Source organism: Zingiber officinale, chromosome 11A, assembly GCF_018446385.1.
Source record: "Zingiber officinale cultivar Zhangliang chromosome 11A, Zo_v1.1, whole genome shotgun sequence".
Taxonomy (NCBI): Eukaryota; Viridiplantae; Streptophyta; class Magnoliopsida; order Zingiberales; family Zingiberaceae; genus Zingiber; species Zingiber officinale.
Window position 1 is genome coordinate 81,696,301 of NC_056006.1, and position 18,502 is coordinate 81,714,802.

Here is an 18,502-nt window from a genome sequence, read left to right on the forward strand (position 1 = left end):
AAAAATAAATTTCAAAATTTTAATTAAAAATTTCTTTCAAAATTTTAATTGTAAACTTAAAAACTATTTTCAAAACTTTAATCTCAATTAAAAAAAAAAAAAAAAAAAAGGGAGGTCAAAAACCAGGGGCGGGCGCCCCTGGTATTCTCGTCGGGGGCGCCCGGAAGGGGTTCCAGGCGCCCCGCCCCAGCAACCCCGGGCGCCCGGAAAGGGTCCGGGCGCCCGGAGTGCCCTATAAATAAGGGGCAGCAGGCGCCCCCAACCTCTGCCCCACTCATTCTCACTTTTGCCAAGGTCCACTTTGAACCTCAGTGCGAAAGTACTCTAAATTAAAATTTTCGTGCGGTGAAGACGCTGTTGCGATTCAACCGAGGTCGTCAAATCTATATTTTTTCGATGGCTCCTCGGTAAAATATTCTTCCCCTCTCTAAAATAATTTTTTTTGTTGTTGTCTTAAAATTTTTTTTTATTTATATACAGTAAGAAACGAACAAATACTGGTGCTGGACCCTCCAATGCTAGTACAGACCCTAGGTTTCCCACAGACGAACTTAGGATTAAATTTGAGTCCACCATCTATAAGGCCATTAGGACTACCTGCATAGACAGAGCGTTCTTCCTAAGGTCATGTCCCTCTGCCTTAGAGGTTATAGGCCACTACAATTTAAGGAACCTTGTAGAATGTACCAGTCCTATAAACATAAGTCTATGTGCCGAATTTTGCAATAACTTAGTAAAAGTAGATGACTTCACCTATACCACTAGGGCAGCAGGCACTGATATCGTATTTTCCCCTACGACTATCCGAGAGTTTTTAGAGTTGCGTCCTTCTACTTGCCCCTTTTTGTGCTATCCTCCGAGGGATCTACCATTCGACGATCCCTACTCACATATTACTCTCGATACGATGTATTCGTATTTTTTTGGGGGAGAGAGAGATCCCACTGTGACACAGTTTAGGTCAGTAGAACTTAGAGTCCAGGACTACGCTCTTTATAGGGTTGTAGTTCTTTGCATTTTACCACTGACCACTCGGGACATCGCTGTGATGCGCCCATTCCATTCATTCCTACTTTATGCCCTGATTCATAGGTTGGAGATTGACATTAGCCTACATATCTTCTCCACCATCATTTACGCAGCCGGATACGTGACTGACAGTCGAGTCCATATGTCATTTGGTCACATTCTGACAGCCTATATGTCCTCACTGCACATTGATGTCACTAGAGGAGACGTTGCCCATATGACCGAGTTCGATGTTATATCCTCTCGGAACTTTTCCCTAGCCGGCATCCAGGTAGATAGAGATGACGGGACTATGACTTGGCGGAGGGGGGCACAGCACCAGCCCGATCCAGACGCACAGATGGACGAGTTCATGCTCGCACTATTTCCGGAGGAAGCCGCACCGGCTCCACCACCACCCCCAGCTCGAGCACCACGACACGCTCCCCGCACTCTAGCCGACCGTATGACCGGACTAGAGAGAGCCATGGCGAGTCTCCAGCAGGAGAACTCCGATTTTCATCGGGACATACGGCGAGAGGTTACCGAGTTACGAGCTGCCGGGGACACCCGCCACACTGAGCTGATGGCACTTCTTCGATCCTTGGGATCTGGACCACCCCCTTCATCATCTCAGTAGCTTTAGTGATGACCTACTTCTGTAGCTACACTATTTGTAAAATATTTTGGATTTATCTAGTGACATTTCAAACTTACATTGAATATGTTCTATCTCAATAGCCTAGGAAATTTCAAAAATCCTTTCAAAAATGATTTTATCAACTTATAGGCTAAACTTGTTTATTTTCAAAATTTCCATTCTTAGACTTTCAAAAACAGTTTTTGCCTTAGACTAAGTTTACCTCCTTAGAAAGCATGTACCCATAGGACTAGTTTTTGAGCATCTCACCAACACCCTAGGGTTACCTTGCTTGTGTTTGACAAACATAGAAAGGGGTGAGATGCATAGGCCAACTGTCTAGACCTAAGATGCTTATTTCAGTGCATCAGCATAAGTCTGGACGTTAAATACAAATCAGATATTAATCAGATTAAAGTTCATCAGTCAAGTCAAACACTGACTGATTATAATTAACTTAATCTGACTAACCTAGTGAACGCTACTATCTTCTGATAGTTAGTTAGTACCTAATTGGTTAGACAGCTGGTTAGAGATAGGTATCAAATTCAGGGGGAGAAATATAACTATTTAGTTTGCCAAATTGAATTTTAAACTTAATTTTGAAAATCAAAGTTTAAAAACAACTTGTTTAAAAACTTCTTCAAGTATGTTAAACCTTTTGAATCTAATACTTTTGAAAATTTGATTTTGGAGAACAAATTTTATAAACACATTCTAAAAATATGTTCTTACTTTTACCAAACTCCTTTGAAAACTAAAAGTAAAGATTTAAACTTAATTTCACTTTGAAAATTGTCCTGAGTCTAGTTCTTAAAAATTTGATTTTACTCAATTTTGACAATTTGATTTGAAGGAAAAATCTTACAAAATTTAGTTTACAAACTAAGCTTCTCAAAATTATTTTTCTTTTGAAAAAAAAAAAAAAAAGGGGATCTTTTCAAACTTAGTTTTGGAATTTTGGTGTTGAAAACTTATGTTTATATAGCATTTCAAACTTATGTTGAAACTTGTTTTGAAATTTTTTTTGAAATTTAATCCTTATACACTTATGTTTGAAAATTAACCTATCTACACTTAGCATTTTTTCTAAAAAACTAAAAGCTAATGCTTTAAACAAGTTTTCAAACTTTAGACTCCCCCAAGTCAATTTGATCTTTTCTTGGATTTAAAAACTCAGTTATTTTTCAAAGTCTTATTGTTTTCAGTAATTCTCACTATGTTTGTTTACCCTCGTTTTTTGATGTATGCCAAAGGGGGAGGGTTAGGTTGGTTAAGTTAGAGCAACTTAATGCAAACTTGAAAAACTAACTTAAGCCTTAAAAATCATGCTTGATTCTTGCATATTTTTTTATCACTAACTTAACCAGGTTGTCATTCCATCAAAAAGGGGGAGATTGTTGGTGTTAGCACCAACGGTCTAACTCAGGTTTTGATGAATGACAAATCGTTAAGTTAGGTTTGTTTTGTCTAACCTCTTTATCAAGTGTCAGGACCGAGGACCTGACACCTGGCACAAAAGTCAGATAGATCAAGGAGTGACCGGATATCTGGCAAGAAGTCCAGCAAGATCTACAGAACTTGATTGGCCAAAGTCCAGTTGGATCTATAGGGAAGATCTGGTGGGTCAAGAGGCAAGTCAAGAGACTTCAAATATTAAGTGAGGTAAGTCACTGGAAAAGAGTGATCAAGTGAGGATAGTTCTAATGGGACTTTAGGCGCTGATCTAGCTTAGATCCATTTTGAAAATTTAAGATGGAAGGCAAATTTCATCCAGCCGAGTCATCGCCACGTGGAGCATCATGGTTCGTGCAGCTACGTCACGTTCCTGGCGCCCGGAAGGGATCCAGGCGCCCGGGACAGCATATAAAAGAAGCCCCAGGTAGGAGCTTCAAGGAAATCAAGTCTGCACTGAAAACTTACTGCTTGCTCTGCTGCTCTACGCTCCTGCGACGCCACGAGGCTATTCCGACAAAGCGCTTTCTTAAAGTCTAACTCTTCTTCTCTTGTCGGTATTTTATTTCTGTCAATTCTTGTACTTATTTGTAATCTTCATTCGAATTGATAGTGATTGCCCAACGAAAGTACTCACGGAGTACGGGCCTTCGAGTAGGAGTCGTCACAGGCTCCGAACGAAGTAAAAAACACCTGTGTCTATTTTAGTTTTCCGCTGCGTTTATACTCATCTTTATCGAATCGATATTCACCCCCCCCTCTATCGAATCCAACGGTCTTACATTAGTCGTTCACTGTTCCCTTGTGGATCACCTTAAAGGTGCTTGTATTTGAGGTTGTTGAGGTACTTACTCATCAATATGAGGAAATACTTCAATTTCAGTGGTAGGCTCCTCCAATTGTATTGGAGATGTCATGGAAATATTGTAGTTTACTACACTCACTGGATGTGTGATATCCATAATGTTCGGTATGATAATCACACCGCTACTGATCACACTAATAGTGACCACAGGAGGATTGCCAATGCATTCCTCAAAAGATACTTCCCTGACCTCATCACTCTCACTGTCATAAATGAACTTGGCATTTCTCATTTTGAAAAAGGATCTATTAGAGGAGTCATAAAATTTATACTCTCTTGACTTCTTAGAGTAACCTATAAAATTATAACTAATTGTTCTTGAGTCCAGTTTCCTTTTGTTAAGCCTGTAATGCCTAACCTCAGCTGGACAACCCCAGACGTGTAAATGTCTAATGCGCTTTCTACCCGTCGACATCTCGATTAGGGTTTTTGTTACTACCTTACTAATTACTCTATTGAGTAGATAAACTGTAGTCTTGAGTGTTTCATCCCACAAAAACTCAGATTGAGAAGTGAAAGTCATTATACTTTTACCATGTCTTTTAGGGTTCGATTGTGATGCTCAGCTACACCATTCTGACTAGGTGTATCAAGCATGGTATATTGAGGCACAATTCCACACCTGACAAGCTAGTTCACAAAAGGTCTTGGATGTTGTTCACCTGATCCATCATATCGACTGTAATATTCACCTCCACGGTCGGATCAGATGACTTTAATTTTCTTACCTAGTTGAAGTTCATCTTCAGCTTTGAAAATTTTGGACATGTCTAGAGATTGCGATTTCTCATGAATAAGGTATAGATAGTCAAATCTGGAATAGTTGTCTATGAAGCTAATAAAATATGTGTGTCCATTCTAAGATGCCTTAGAGAATAATCCACAAATGTCTATATGTATTAGCTCTAAAATGTCACTGTAACAGCTAGCCCTCTTTTTCCTTTTGTTAGTGGTCTTCCCTTTAACACACTCTATGCAGACATTAAAGTCTAACATGTCAAGGGAATCGAGAATTTCATGTGACATTAACCTTTCTAGACGTTGTTTAGATATATGTCCTAAATGCCTATGTCACAACATAGAAGAATTTTCATCGGATAATTTGTATTTCATACCTATACTATATATTATTACGTTCTTGTCAATCGTAAGAGTAAAAGTGTTCAATTTATAAAACTTATTAACCAAAGAACCATTACCAACCAACACTGAATTAAAGAAAACACTGAAAATTTTATTTCTAAATGAACAAGAATAACTTGATTTGTCTAAACAAGAAATTAAAATTAAATTCCATAAAAAAGAAAGTACAATAAATGTATTTTCTAAATCCATAAAGAGATTGGTTTCTAAACAAAGTCTAAAAACACCAATCGACTTGATTTTAACTTTCTTTTTATTTCCTGTATAGATATATCTTTTGCCATCAAGCTGAAGTAAACTCCTAAGACAACTCTGTATAGTGACACTTATATGAGTAGTAGCACCGGTATTTATCCACCAAGTGTCAATGGGTATAATAGCTAAATTGACTTCTAAACTAACAAATTTGAGAAGTTTACCCTTCTTTACATGCCAGTTGGCATACTTGAGGCAGTTTTTCTTCATATGACCTTTTTTCTTACAAAAGAAACAAGTGAATTCCTTATCCTACTTCTTGTGCTCCTTATGACTATTGCCTCCAGAATTTGCAGTTTTTTTTTCCCTTTTTTATTGATCCTTTTTTGCTTCTTGCTCATACTTTGAGTATTAGATGTTAAGTGAGCACTCTTAGATGTCTCAATCTTTAGTCTCCTCTCCTCTTGCATGCATTGAGCAACGAGCTCATTCAATGCCCACTTTTCCTTTTGAGTATTATACAATATCTTAAAAGGAGTGAATAATGCAGGCAGAGACATCAAGACAAAATGCACTAACATATCCTCAGATATATCAAGTTTTAGTACTTTCAGACTTGTCACTATATTGGGCATCTCCATAATATACTCCCTTATGTTCCTTTTACCACTGTACCACATGGTTACCAACTTTGTAAGAAGTGTGGTAGCCTTAACTTTTTCATTTGAGGTGAATCGATTTGTCAATTGGTCCAGGAAACTTCTAGCATCTCCTCCCTCTATTATTGAGCCCTTTATTGGTGCCAATATGGAAAGTCTCATGAGACTCATATACATATTATTTGATTTCTCCCACAGCTAAAATTCAACCCTCTGCTCTATAATGTTAGTACTGGTCAGAGGTGCGAGGTGATCATTCCTTAATGCATAATCTAAGTCCATGCAACCTAAGACTATGATTATGTATTCTTTCCATTCCGTAAAATTAGAACCGGTTAGTATTGGGATGTTATTAATGCTAATAGTTACGGATTGCACTAAAATTAAAGAGAGAAATATATTTAACTTCAAGATTTAATTAAAGCCAAGAACATATAAGTAACATAAAATTATGTAAATGAAATAAAATTTTAAATACACATAAATGAGCTCTTTACGAGATACCAAGTACAATATAATGTGTCTTCCTTTAGGCTGACACATTATTTATTAGTGATACTCTCTGATATAACTTAAACTTTAATTGACCACATAATGTGTCTTCCTTTGGGCCGACCTATTATGCACACAATGACACTTTATATGAGTTATAAATTGATCTGTAGCTGACAACTTTAATCTGCCATGTAATATGTTTTCCTTTGGGCCGATATATTTTGGTATTATCTGAATAAAATAAATTCTATTACATAGTTGTAGGTTATCTTGAGCATATATCATGCATAAACGTAATTTTCCTTTTGGCCGATTACTCTTAGCATATATATACGTCTACCAATATAAAATGCACTAAACCTACCTAAGGTGTCTTCCTTTGGGCGACACAATAGTTCAACTTAGTAGCATGTTATGTAGATATATCCAAAAAATCCTAAAAACTTTAACCAAACAGATAATCATTTAATCAATCTTAATAATCCAAAATTAAATTTATTAATCAATTACTATCATATAATAATCGATTGATTTTCGATTATCATAATTAATTAAAAAGTCTATTTGATATATATATATAATCGTAAGAAGCTACAGCTTCCTTTAAGTTCTTTGATTAAATCATTATATTAAATTCCTTCTAATTGATTTTAATGATTCATTAATTAAATTCCTTCTAATTGATTTTAATGATTCCATCATGCATGAAACATTATTTAATGCAATATAAAATTATGCTTTTAATACCATTTAATCAATTATTTTAATACCATTTAACCCTATTCAGGTTAGTGTTGCATACAGAAAAATCAATTTAATCGATTGAAAATAAATTTCAATCGATTAACAATTTAGTCAATTCTCATGTAAGAAAAGAATTAGAATTGTAAACAATATTAATATTATTTAACGAAGAAAACATTCTTGCTCGATCAAAACAAATCTTAATCGATCAAAGCAAATCTAAGAACCATCTTACTCGATTGATGTTGTCACAACTTAAGGTTGATAATCGGTTAAAAAATTTTTTAATCGATTCAGGTAGTTTAATCGATTAGAAATCAATTCTTTATTCGATTCCGTCATGTTAATCGATTAACCAATCGATTGGTGTCAACTCAATCGATTAACCAATTGGTTGACACGAATTGATTATGGATGGTTCTGTTCGCTAATTTTGACTTGGTAATCGATTAACCAAACAAGCTAATTGATTGAACCATCATCCTTTTGACATAAAAATTAAGTTAAAACATGACGGTTCTTCCACCATTCTTTGAGTTCTCACAAAACTACAAGAAACATGAGAAAACAAGTCTTTCCTAGTTTTTCGTATATGATTTTTGATGATCAATCAATTAGAAAAACTTAATCTAGCATATAAATAATAAAATCAAAGAAAAACATATACTATATTGCCATGAAAATAAGAAGAAACAGAGCCTTCACTACAAGATAATAGATATTTTGCGACGATTTTTATTGTCGCTAATAATATTTTTTCGTCGCTAATAAATATTCAAGACGATAAAATTTCATCGCTAGAGTCGTCGTTATAAGCTTGTCGTAAATATATATTAGCGACGAAATGTAATACCCCGGTTCTGAGATTCTGGTTAAATATGACTTAAAAGGTTAGATGGTACTATCCATATCACCAAGGTGCACCTTCCTTTTCGGAAGCCCAAACTTAAGAACTCCAAAGTTAAGCGTGCTTGGCTTGGAGAAATCTGAGGATGGGTGACCTCCTGGGAAGTTTTCCAGGGTGCGTGCGAGTGAGGACAAAGCACGCTGAAAGGACCTCCGGTGGTCTGTGGAGCTAGTCATCAAACCGATAGGTAATTCTGGTGTCGCCCACCCCGGGCCGGGGCGTTACAGATGGTATCAGAGCGACCTTGCGACCGTGAGTGCGCCTGTGGTAGGAGCACCCAGGGCACCACCTAGCGAGGGAGATTCTGGGATTTGTTTGTGGTGTGATTTGTGGTTACACAACGAGGACGTTGTGTCTTTAAGTGGGGGTGATTGTAATACCCCGGTTCTGAGATTCTGGTTAAATATGACTTAAAAGGTTAGATGGTACTATCCATATCACCAAGGTGCACTTTCCTTTTCGGAAGCCCAAACTTAAGAACTCCAAAGTTAAACGTGCTTGGCTTGGAGAAATCTAAGGATGGGTGACCTCCTGGGAAGTTTTCTAGGGTGCGTGCGAGTGAGGACAAAGCACGCTGAAAGGACCTCCGGTGGTCTGTGGAGCTAGTCATCAAACTGATAGGTAATTCTGGTGTCGTTCCTGGTTCGGTCTGGGTGGGGCCCACCCCGGGCCGGGGCGTTACACGAAATATGCTTAATTCGTCGCTATTGTTTTTGCGACGTTAAACTATTGTCGCTAAAGTAAATTATTTCGCCGTAAACTATTTAGCGACGATTTAATGAATATCGTTGCTATAGTTATTGTTAACTACGAATTTATTTATTACGTCGCTAAAATATTCGCTACGATTTATATATATTCGTTGCTAAAAACTACGTCCCCAGTTTTGATATTTTCAGAATACAGTCAGGTTAGCGACGATTTTATGTTATTTCGTCGCTAATCTTTAACATTAGCGACGAAATCAGATAAAATCGTCGCTAATCTTTACCATTAGCGACGAATTTATGCAAATTTCTTCGCTAATGTTAAAAATTAGCGACGAAATAACATAAAATCGTCGCTAATATCTGGTTTACGAAAATACAGATCCCCATTTACATCCTCTGTACAGATTCACAAATTCACAACTATAATAACAAATTCACAAATACTCTAACATTTAACTCATACTTCAACACAAATATAATAACAATATTCACAATCCAAATTCAAAACATATTCACAACCAACAATCCAACCAAGTTCACAACCAAAAATCCAAACAAGTTCAAAACAATTCCAGAACATCATGTTTCTATACAAAAGTCTACAACATCAAAGCCTAAGATGGAGGAGGAGGTGGAGCTGAAGATGAATCCTGGATCAAGGAGTCTAATGCTCCAGGGGCTAATCGGTTAAGTATTTGTTCAAACATATTTTGTCTTGATTTAAATGATGCTAACTCATCTTGGGTGTTTGCTAGCTGAATTTTGGTGTTCGCTAACTCATCTTGGGTCGATTCAAGTCTTTCACGCAATGCAACATTAGTTGATCTGGATGAGGATGTAGCATCTGAAGAAGTAGACCTAACTGGCTTCGGCCCACTTCCAAGTCCTCTGATGTATCCAGACCGAGTACCGAGAACCTAATACAAAATTTTAAAGAAAATAAAACATATGGTATGATATGATGATATATTGAGCATGTGGATAAGAGTTAAACTCAACAGTAAATAACAACCAAATCAGATATTTATCAATCAAAATTATATGCTGAGTGTAGAAGCAAAGAAGCATATCAACAAACATTTATCAATCAAAATTATATCATCCATACGCAAGCATACTGATATTCCTAGTTTAAATTAGATACTGGTTTGCCTAGGATAAGCTGAGTGCAGACTCTCATGTGAGTCCTTTACCAATGTGGAAACATTAGATGGTCTAGTTAATTAGAAGTACATGTAGCTAGGACGAAGTGCTCCAATTCATGTGCTAGTTAAATTTACAAGTCAACCAAGCAATGAAATAGGAAAAAGAGGCGGTGGTTCAATTATTCTTCTCCATCTTCACCTACTAGCAAATCCGCAGTTCTTGATATAAGCCACTTAGTTTTAACCATTAATAGTTTGAACTAAAACAAATTGTAGTAGCTTTTGGACAAGCATGAATGTGAACATCATGACAAAAATAGGAAAACCACCTTTATTCATGATACACAATTATTGCCCGTGTAGATGAATCAGAGACATGATTAGCACTGCTGCACTCATGAATAAGGCTTTGGTAAATTTATATCAAATATTGTAAGGAGAAAAAATTTTCTTCAAATTAATTAGCCAAAGCAGATAGGCAACATATGCTCAAGAAATGCAATTTACATTTTTTTTTTGAGGAAGCATAAGTTGACATTGTTCATTAGAAAAATGAATGGGCCAAGACAGCTAACAATCAAATATCAAAAAGTATAATGATGGGAGAGTCATAAGCTTACTATCACTACAAAAAAATACAACTTTGGGGACAAACGTTTGGAACGAAAAAAATTCGTCCCAAAATTGGAACAAATTTAGGGTCGAAAATAAATTTCGACCCAAATAACCAACAAAACTTGCAACAAAAAAATTTCGTTTCAAGTTTGCAACATAAAAATAATTCGTTGCTAAATTCGTCCCCAAATCTGGAACGAAAAAATAATTTGTCCCAAATTTAGGGATAAATATTGGATTCGTCCCAAATTTAGGAACGAATCGAAGATTCATCCCAAATTCTGGGACGAATCTAGGATTCGTCCCAAACCTAAAAATATTTTTAAATAAATAAAATGAAACACGTAAGGCTTAAATATAGACCTAGAGACCTCAGAATTTGATGAAACAAGTTTCTATGCATTCGTATCGTTGAGCTGATCATAAATACGTCATCATCAATAATTTTTAATTATTATTTTCAGTGATTTGAATTTTTAACACCAAATTAGGTCAAATTGGGATTAAAAAAATTCCAAATATATATATATTTGGTAAAAAAATATTTTTATTGATAGATTTATGATCATGACAATGAGACGAGCACATAGAAACTTATTTCATCAAATTCCGATGTCTCTAGGTCCGTATTTAAGTCGTCCAAGTTTGTTTATTTTTTAAAAAAATGATTAAATTTTTGGGACGAATTCTGGATTCGTCCCAAATTTTGGGACGAATTCCTGGATTCGTCCCAAAATTTGGGACGAATCCAGAATTCGTCCCAAACCTAAAATTATTTTTAAATAATTAAAATGAAACATGTAAGGCTTAAATATGGACCTAGAGACCTCGGAATTTGATGAAACAAGTTTCTATGCATTCGTATCATTGAGCTGATCGTAAATACGTCATCATCCATAATTTTTAATTATTATTTTCAGTAATTTGAATTTTAAACACCAAATTAGGTCAAATTAGGATTAAAAAATTCCAAATATATATATATTTGGTAAAAAATATTTTTATTGATAGATTTATGATCATGACAATGAGGCGAGCATATAAAAACTTGTTTCATCAAATTTCGATATCTCTATGTAGATATTTTTTAAAACATCTATAGATTGATACTAACTAAAAATGTGTTGTGTACTGAACGTTTGTAAATTAGTGTCCGAAAACTTAAATAAGGACCTAGAGACCTCGGAATTTGATGAAACAAGTTTCTATGCATCCGTATCGTTGAGCTGATCATAAATACATCATCATCCATAATTTTTAATTATTATTTTCAGTGATTTTAATTTTTAACACAAAATTAGGTCAAATTGGGATTAAAAAATTCCAAATATATATATATTTGGTAAAAAATATTTTTATTGATAGATTTATGATCATGACAATGAGGCGAGCACATAGAAACTTGTTTCATCAAATTCCGATATCTCTATGTAGATATTTTTTAAAACATCTATAGATTGATACTAACTAAAAATGTGTTGTGTACTGAACGTTTGTAAATTAGTGTCCGAAAACTTAAATAAGGACCTAGAGACCTCGGAATTTGATGAAACAAGTTTCTATGCATCCGTATCATTGAGCTGATCGTAAATACATCATCATCCATAATTTTTAATTATTATTTTCAGTGATTTGAATTTTTAACACCAAATTAGGTCAAATTGGGATTAAAAAATTCCAAATATATATATATTTGGTAAAAAATATTTTTATTGATAGATTTATGATCATGACAATGAGACGAGCACATAGAAACTTGTTTCATCAAATTCCGATGTCTCTAGGTCCGTATTTAAGCCGTCCAAGTTTGTTTATTTTTTAAAAAAATGATTAAATTTTTGGGACGAATCTCTGGATTCATCCCAAACTTTGGGACGAATTCCTGGATTCGTCCCAAAATTTGGGACGAATCCAGAATTCGTCCCAAACCTTAAATTATTTTTAAATAATTAAAATGAAACATGTAAGGCTTAAATATGGACCTAGAGACCTCGGAATTTGATGAAACAAGTTTCTATGCATTGGTATCGTTGAGCTAATCGTAAATACGTCATCATCCATAATTTTTAATTATTATTTTCAGTAATTTGAATTTTTAACACCAAATAAGGTCAAATTGGGATTAAAAAATTCCAAATATATATATATTTGTTAAAAAATATTTTTATTGATAGATTTATGATCATGACAATGAGACGAGCACATAGAAACTTGTTTCATCAAATTCCGATATCTCTAGGTCCGTATTTAAGCCGTCCAAGTTTGTTTATTTTTTAATAAAATGATTAAATTTTTGGGACGAATTCTGGATTCGTCCCAAATTTTGGGACGAATTCCTGGATTCGTCCCAAAATTTGGGACGAATCCAGAATTCGTCCCAAACCTAAAATTATTTTTAAATAATTAAAATGAAACATGTAAGGCTTAAATATGGACCTAGAGACCTCGGAATTTGATGAAACAAGTTTCTATGCATTTGTATCGTTGAGCTGATCATAAATACGTCATCATCCATAATTTTTAATTATTATTTTCAGTAATTTGAATTTTTAACACCAAATTAGGTCAAATTAGAATTAAAAAATTCCATATATATATATATTTGGTAAAAAATATTTTTATTGATAGATTTATGATCATGACAATGAGGCGAGCACATAGAAACTTGTTTCATCAAATTCCGATATCTCTATGTAGATATTTTTTAAAACATCTATAGATTGATACTAACTAAAAATGTGTTGTGTACTGAACGTTTGTAAATTAGTGTCCGAAAACTTAAATAAGGACCTAGAGACCTCGGAATTTGATGAAACAAGTTTCTATGCATCCGTATCGTTGAGCTGATCGTAAATACATCATCATCCATAATTTTTAATTATTATTTTCAGTGATTTGAATTTTTAACACAAAATTAGGTCAAATTGGGATTAAAAAAATTCCAAATATATATATATTTGGTAAAAAATATTTTTATTGATAGATTTATGATCATGACAATGAGGCGAGCACATAGAAACTTGTTTCATCAAATTCCGATATCTCTATGTAGATATTTTTTAAAACATCTATAGATTGATACTAACTAAAAATGTGTTGTGTACTGAACGTTTGTAAATTAGTGTCCGAAAACTTAAATAAGGACCTAGAGACCTCGGAATTTGATGAAACAAGTTTTTATGCATCCGTATCGTTGAGCTGATCGTAAATACATCATCATCCATAATTTTTAATTATTATTTTCAGTGATTTGAATTTTTAATACCAAATTAGGTCAAATTGGGATTAAAAAATTCCAAATATATATATATTTGGTAAAAAATATTTTTATTGATAGATTTATGATCATGACAATGATACGAGCACATAGAAACTTGTTTCATCAAATTCCGATGTCTCTAGGTCCGTATTTAAGCCGTCCAAGTTTGTTTATTTTTTAAAAAAATGATTAAATTTTTGGGACGAATCTCTGGATTCGTCCCAAATTTTGGGACGAATCCAGAGATTCGTCCCAAACTTTGGGACGAATCCAGAATTCGTCCCAAACCTAAAATTATTTTTAAATAATTAAAATGAAACATGTAAGGCTTAAATATGGACCTAGAGACCTCGGAATTTGATGAAACAAGTTTCTATGCATTGGTATCGTTGAGCTAATCGTAAATACGTCATCATCCATAATTTTTAATTATTATTTTCAGTAATTTGAATTTTTAACACCAAATAAGGTCAAATTGGGATTAAAAAATTCCAAATATATATATATTTGTTAAAAAATATTTTTATTGATAGATTTATGATCATGACAATGAGACGAGCACATAGAAACTTGTTTCATCAAATTCCGATGTCTCTAGGTCCGTATTTAAGCAGTCCAAGTTTGTTTATTTTTTAATAAAATGATTAAATTTTTGGGACGAATTCTGGATTCGTCCCAAAATTTGGGACGAATCCAGAATTCGTCCCAAACTTAAAATTATTTTTAAATAATTAAAATGAAACATGTAAGGCTTAAATATGGACCTAGAGACCTCGGAATTTGATGAAACAAGTTTCTATGCATTTGTATCATTGAGCTGATCGTAAATACATCATCATCCATAATTTTTAATTATTATTTTCAGTAATTTTAATTTTTAACAACAAATTAGGTCAAATTAGGATTAAAAAATTCCAAATATATATATATTTGGTAAAAAATATTTTTATTGATAGATTTATGATCATGACAATGAGGCGAGCACATAGAAACTTGTTTCATCAAATTCCGATGTCTCTATGTAGATATTTTTTAAAACATCTATAGATTGATACTAACTAAAAATGTGTTGTGTACTGAACGTTTGTAAATTAGTGTCCGAAAACTTAAATAAGGACCTAGAGACCTCGGAATTTGATGAAACAAGTTTCTATGCATCTGTATCGTTGAGCTGATCGTAAATACATTATCATCCATAATTTTTAATTATTATTTTCAGTGATTTGAATTTTTAACACCAAATTAGGTCAAATTGGGATTAAAAAATTCCAAATATATATATATTTGGTAAAAAATATTTTTATTGATAGATTTATGATCATGACAATGAGACGAGCACATAGAAACTTGTTTCATCAAATTCTGATGTCTCTAGGTCCGTATTTAAGTCGTCCAAGTTTGTTTATTTTTTTAAAAAATGATTAAATTTTTGGGATGAATCTCTGGATTCGTCCCAAAATTTGGGACGAATCCAGAATTCGTCCCAAACCTAAAATTATTTTTAAATAATTAAAATGAAACATGTAAGGCTTAAATATGGACCTAGAGACCTCGGAATTTGATGAAACAAGTTTCTATGCATTGGTATCGTTGAGCTAATCGTAAATACGTCATCATCCATAATTTTTAATTATTATTTTCAGTAATTTGAATTTTTAACACCAAATAAGGTCAAATTGGGATTAAAAAATTCCAAATATATATATATTTGGTAAAAAATATTTTTATTGATAGATTTACGATCAGGACAATGATACGAACGCATAGAAACTTGTTTCATTAAATTCCGATGTCTCTAGGTCTGTATTTATTCCTTTTGATTTTTTCCTTTTTTTATTAAAAAAAAAATAAATTCTGGGATGAATCCTGGATTCGTCCCAGATTTTGGGACGAATCCTGGATTCGTCCCAGATTAGGGTCGAAATTGGGAACAAAAAAATTTTGATGCTAATAACCCTATGTCTATATCCCATTCCGATTCTTGTTTTCTTCCCCATTTCTTTCTCCCCCGTTCCCCTTCCAACCTGCGATTTCCAGGGTTTCGGCCACATCTCCAACCGACGATGGCGGCGTGATATGCGACGACCGCTTGATCTCCGGCCGTGGAAGGTTTTCGATTGGTAAGCCCACTGCTCTCGAATCTCCCTCTCTCGGATCTCCCTCTCTCCGGCGCGTGCTGGCCGCCGCTAGGCGCTGCCTGCCCGGCGGCGCTGCCTGTCTGCCTGGACGGCGCCAGGCCCTACCTGGCCGCCGCCAAGCCGCTGCTTGGCCGGCGTGTGGCTGGCCACTGCCAGGCGTGTGGCTGGACACTGCCAGGCGTCTGGCCGCCGGCGTGGGCCTTGCCGTGGCTAACCGCCGTCTCCCTCTGCAGCTGAAGAAGAAGCCCAAGATCATGCAGCAGCATCTTGATGTAAGTTTCCTATAAAAACATGCTTGTTTTCCTAAATTTGGTTTGATTTCTCGCACTTGACTTAGGATTGATCTCTTTTCTGCTCTTTACCATTGATATGCGCCTTCTCTTATGCTTGATTTGCCTCTGCAGTATTGTTTCCCTGGTTTATGGCTATCCAAGATAACTCCTCGATCCTACAAAGCCAATGAATAAGGTTAGTTTTATTTGTCCTCGATTCTGCAAGGGTTAGAGATCGTTGATGAGGGTTTTAGTTCTAGAAACTAGTAAGAGCTCAGTTAAATGATTTTAGATTTGCCATTTATTTATTAAGAATCGTTTCAGATAACTCAGAGACTCTTTGACGAGATGACTAATCAAAATGGTATATCCAAATCTTTGCTAAGAAATCAACACCAAGTACATTGTTCAGGATTTCATTGTGATTTCTTCAATAATATGTTTTTAATTTTTAGTTTCTATTTTTTTTAATGAAATGAGAATTGAATTATTTGTAGAAAATATTGACTTTCATGCGTATTAATCAGTACATGTTTTCAATTGCAGACATGTGTTCTTATAGTCCGTATACATTGTGAAGGTTGTAAGGATAGGTCAGGAAGAAGGTGCAGAAGGTTCAAGGTAAGTTGTGGGGTTCAGTTGTATTTTATTCGTTGTTTAATTGGTTTATTGTTTGGCTGGGTTCATGTGGTACATGGAAGCAATAAATAACATATTGTTGTAGGAGCTTTGTTGATTCTTTGAAAATGTGAACTCAATTTTACTCTGTTTCAATTATGTTTCATATTCTGTTATTTACTTGAGTTATGCTTGTATTGTAATTCAAAGAAGGAAAATGTTTGTCTGGCAAACTCTATATCTGAAATGCATAAATTTGGAGCAATCTATAATATCAAATGGTTCTCATACTTTGGCACATGAATCCAATGATTTGGGTAAAAAAGATAAAAAGAAGAAAGGAACAAAAAGAGGAAGGCACTTTGATAGAGATTCTCGAGCTACTAATCCAGAGGTTCGTTTGGAGTCTCTAACTAGGCAATATGAATGAAGTCTCTAATACTCTAACTTTATTTTTGTCCTGATTTGATAATGTTGTTTGTGCAGGTCTCAATTTGGTGTGATCTCACTGTAGTTGAAGACAACTGTATTTGTTCACCTCTTTTCGGTATTCCTAAGTTCATTAATATGCATTTACTGATCTATATATACAGTTAGCTTTAAATAATTATGTTATAGTTGTTTAATTATATAAAGTTAACTTTAAATAATTATGTTAAAGTTAGCTTTAAATAGTTGTTTAATTGTGTTCCTTCTTTTGATAAGTTGCTCTTTCTTGTTTTGTCTTCAATGATAATGATGCATAAAAGTTCTGAATTTGATCTATGTACAGTCTCAAAACTATATAGATACATAAAAGTTCTATATTTCATCTAGAATTACATCACACTATTCTAAAATTCTTTACTAGATAACGATGCATCCTCCTACCTTAATATTTTGCAAAGAGTTGTTAAAAATGTGCTAAAGTTATTCATATGAAATTGTCAACTAGTTAACACAATGAAAGGAACAATTATTTTAAACATCCTTTAGTTTACATTAAATACCAACCAAAGACAAAACTATAAATTCAGCAAATTAAAATGAAAAATAAAGTTAACTAAGTGAGAAAATTTGAACCCTAATACCATACTTCACAAGATCTCTCTCTCTTTCTCTCTATATGATGTGCCAATTATATTAGGTTGTATCATAGTTACGATACATGTACTTAGCTTCAAAATAATGCTTATAATTTTATTTACCGTTGCTATGACATGGATGATTCATATCGTTGGTAAATATGACTTTTATTAGAATTAGGGCTTTTATTAGAATGTTTAAGGAATTTCACATTTATGTTTTGTTTCCAATTATTCTTTTTACATGGCCATATCGTATACTATTTACAATCTTTCTTGTTACACATAATCTAGTTTATTTGTTTGTTGTTATGTAGGCAAAGGAGATTTGATGGGGATCAAAGATTTTGTGGCACACGAAGATGACTATATGTATTCTTAGTGTTGTTGGATGGATGATGGACTTATAAAACATTGGGTTGTTGAACTTGTAAACTTTGTTGAACAAGATGGATTTTATAAACTTTGTTGAAATCTTTATATTTTTTGAATTATGAGTTGATGTGTTGAATGTTAAATTAGGATGTGTTGAATGTTAAATTAGGATGTGTTGAATGCATATTATTTGTT

At 34.1% G+C, this 18,502-nt stretch overlaps 1 long non-coding RNA gene across 3 annotated transcripts; it reads left to right on the forward strand.

Moving 5' to 3' along the window:
• The first annotated feature begins 15,797 nt into the window (after positions 1 to 15,797).
• Positions 15,798 to 17,423, forward strand: LOC122032324. Of its 3 annotated transcripts, none has more exons than XR_006126039.1 (4): positions 15,798 to 15,960; positions 16,383 to 16,446; positions 16,575 to 17,262; positions 17,355 to 17,423. It is a non-coding gene; the product is annotated as an uncharacterized LOC122032324 (long non-coding RNA). The 3 variants fall into 3 exon arrangements; XR_006126038.1 differs by lacking the exon at positions 15,798 to 15,960 and adding an exon at positions 16,212 to 16,250 and having other exon boundaries at positions 16,797 to 17,262; positions 17,355 to 17,418; XR_006126040.1 differs by lacking the exon at positions 15,798 to 15,960 and adding an exon at positions 16,218 to 16,250.
• The last annotated feature ends 1,079 nt before the right edge of the window (positions 17,424 to 18,502 follow it).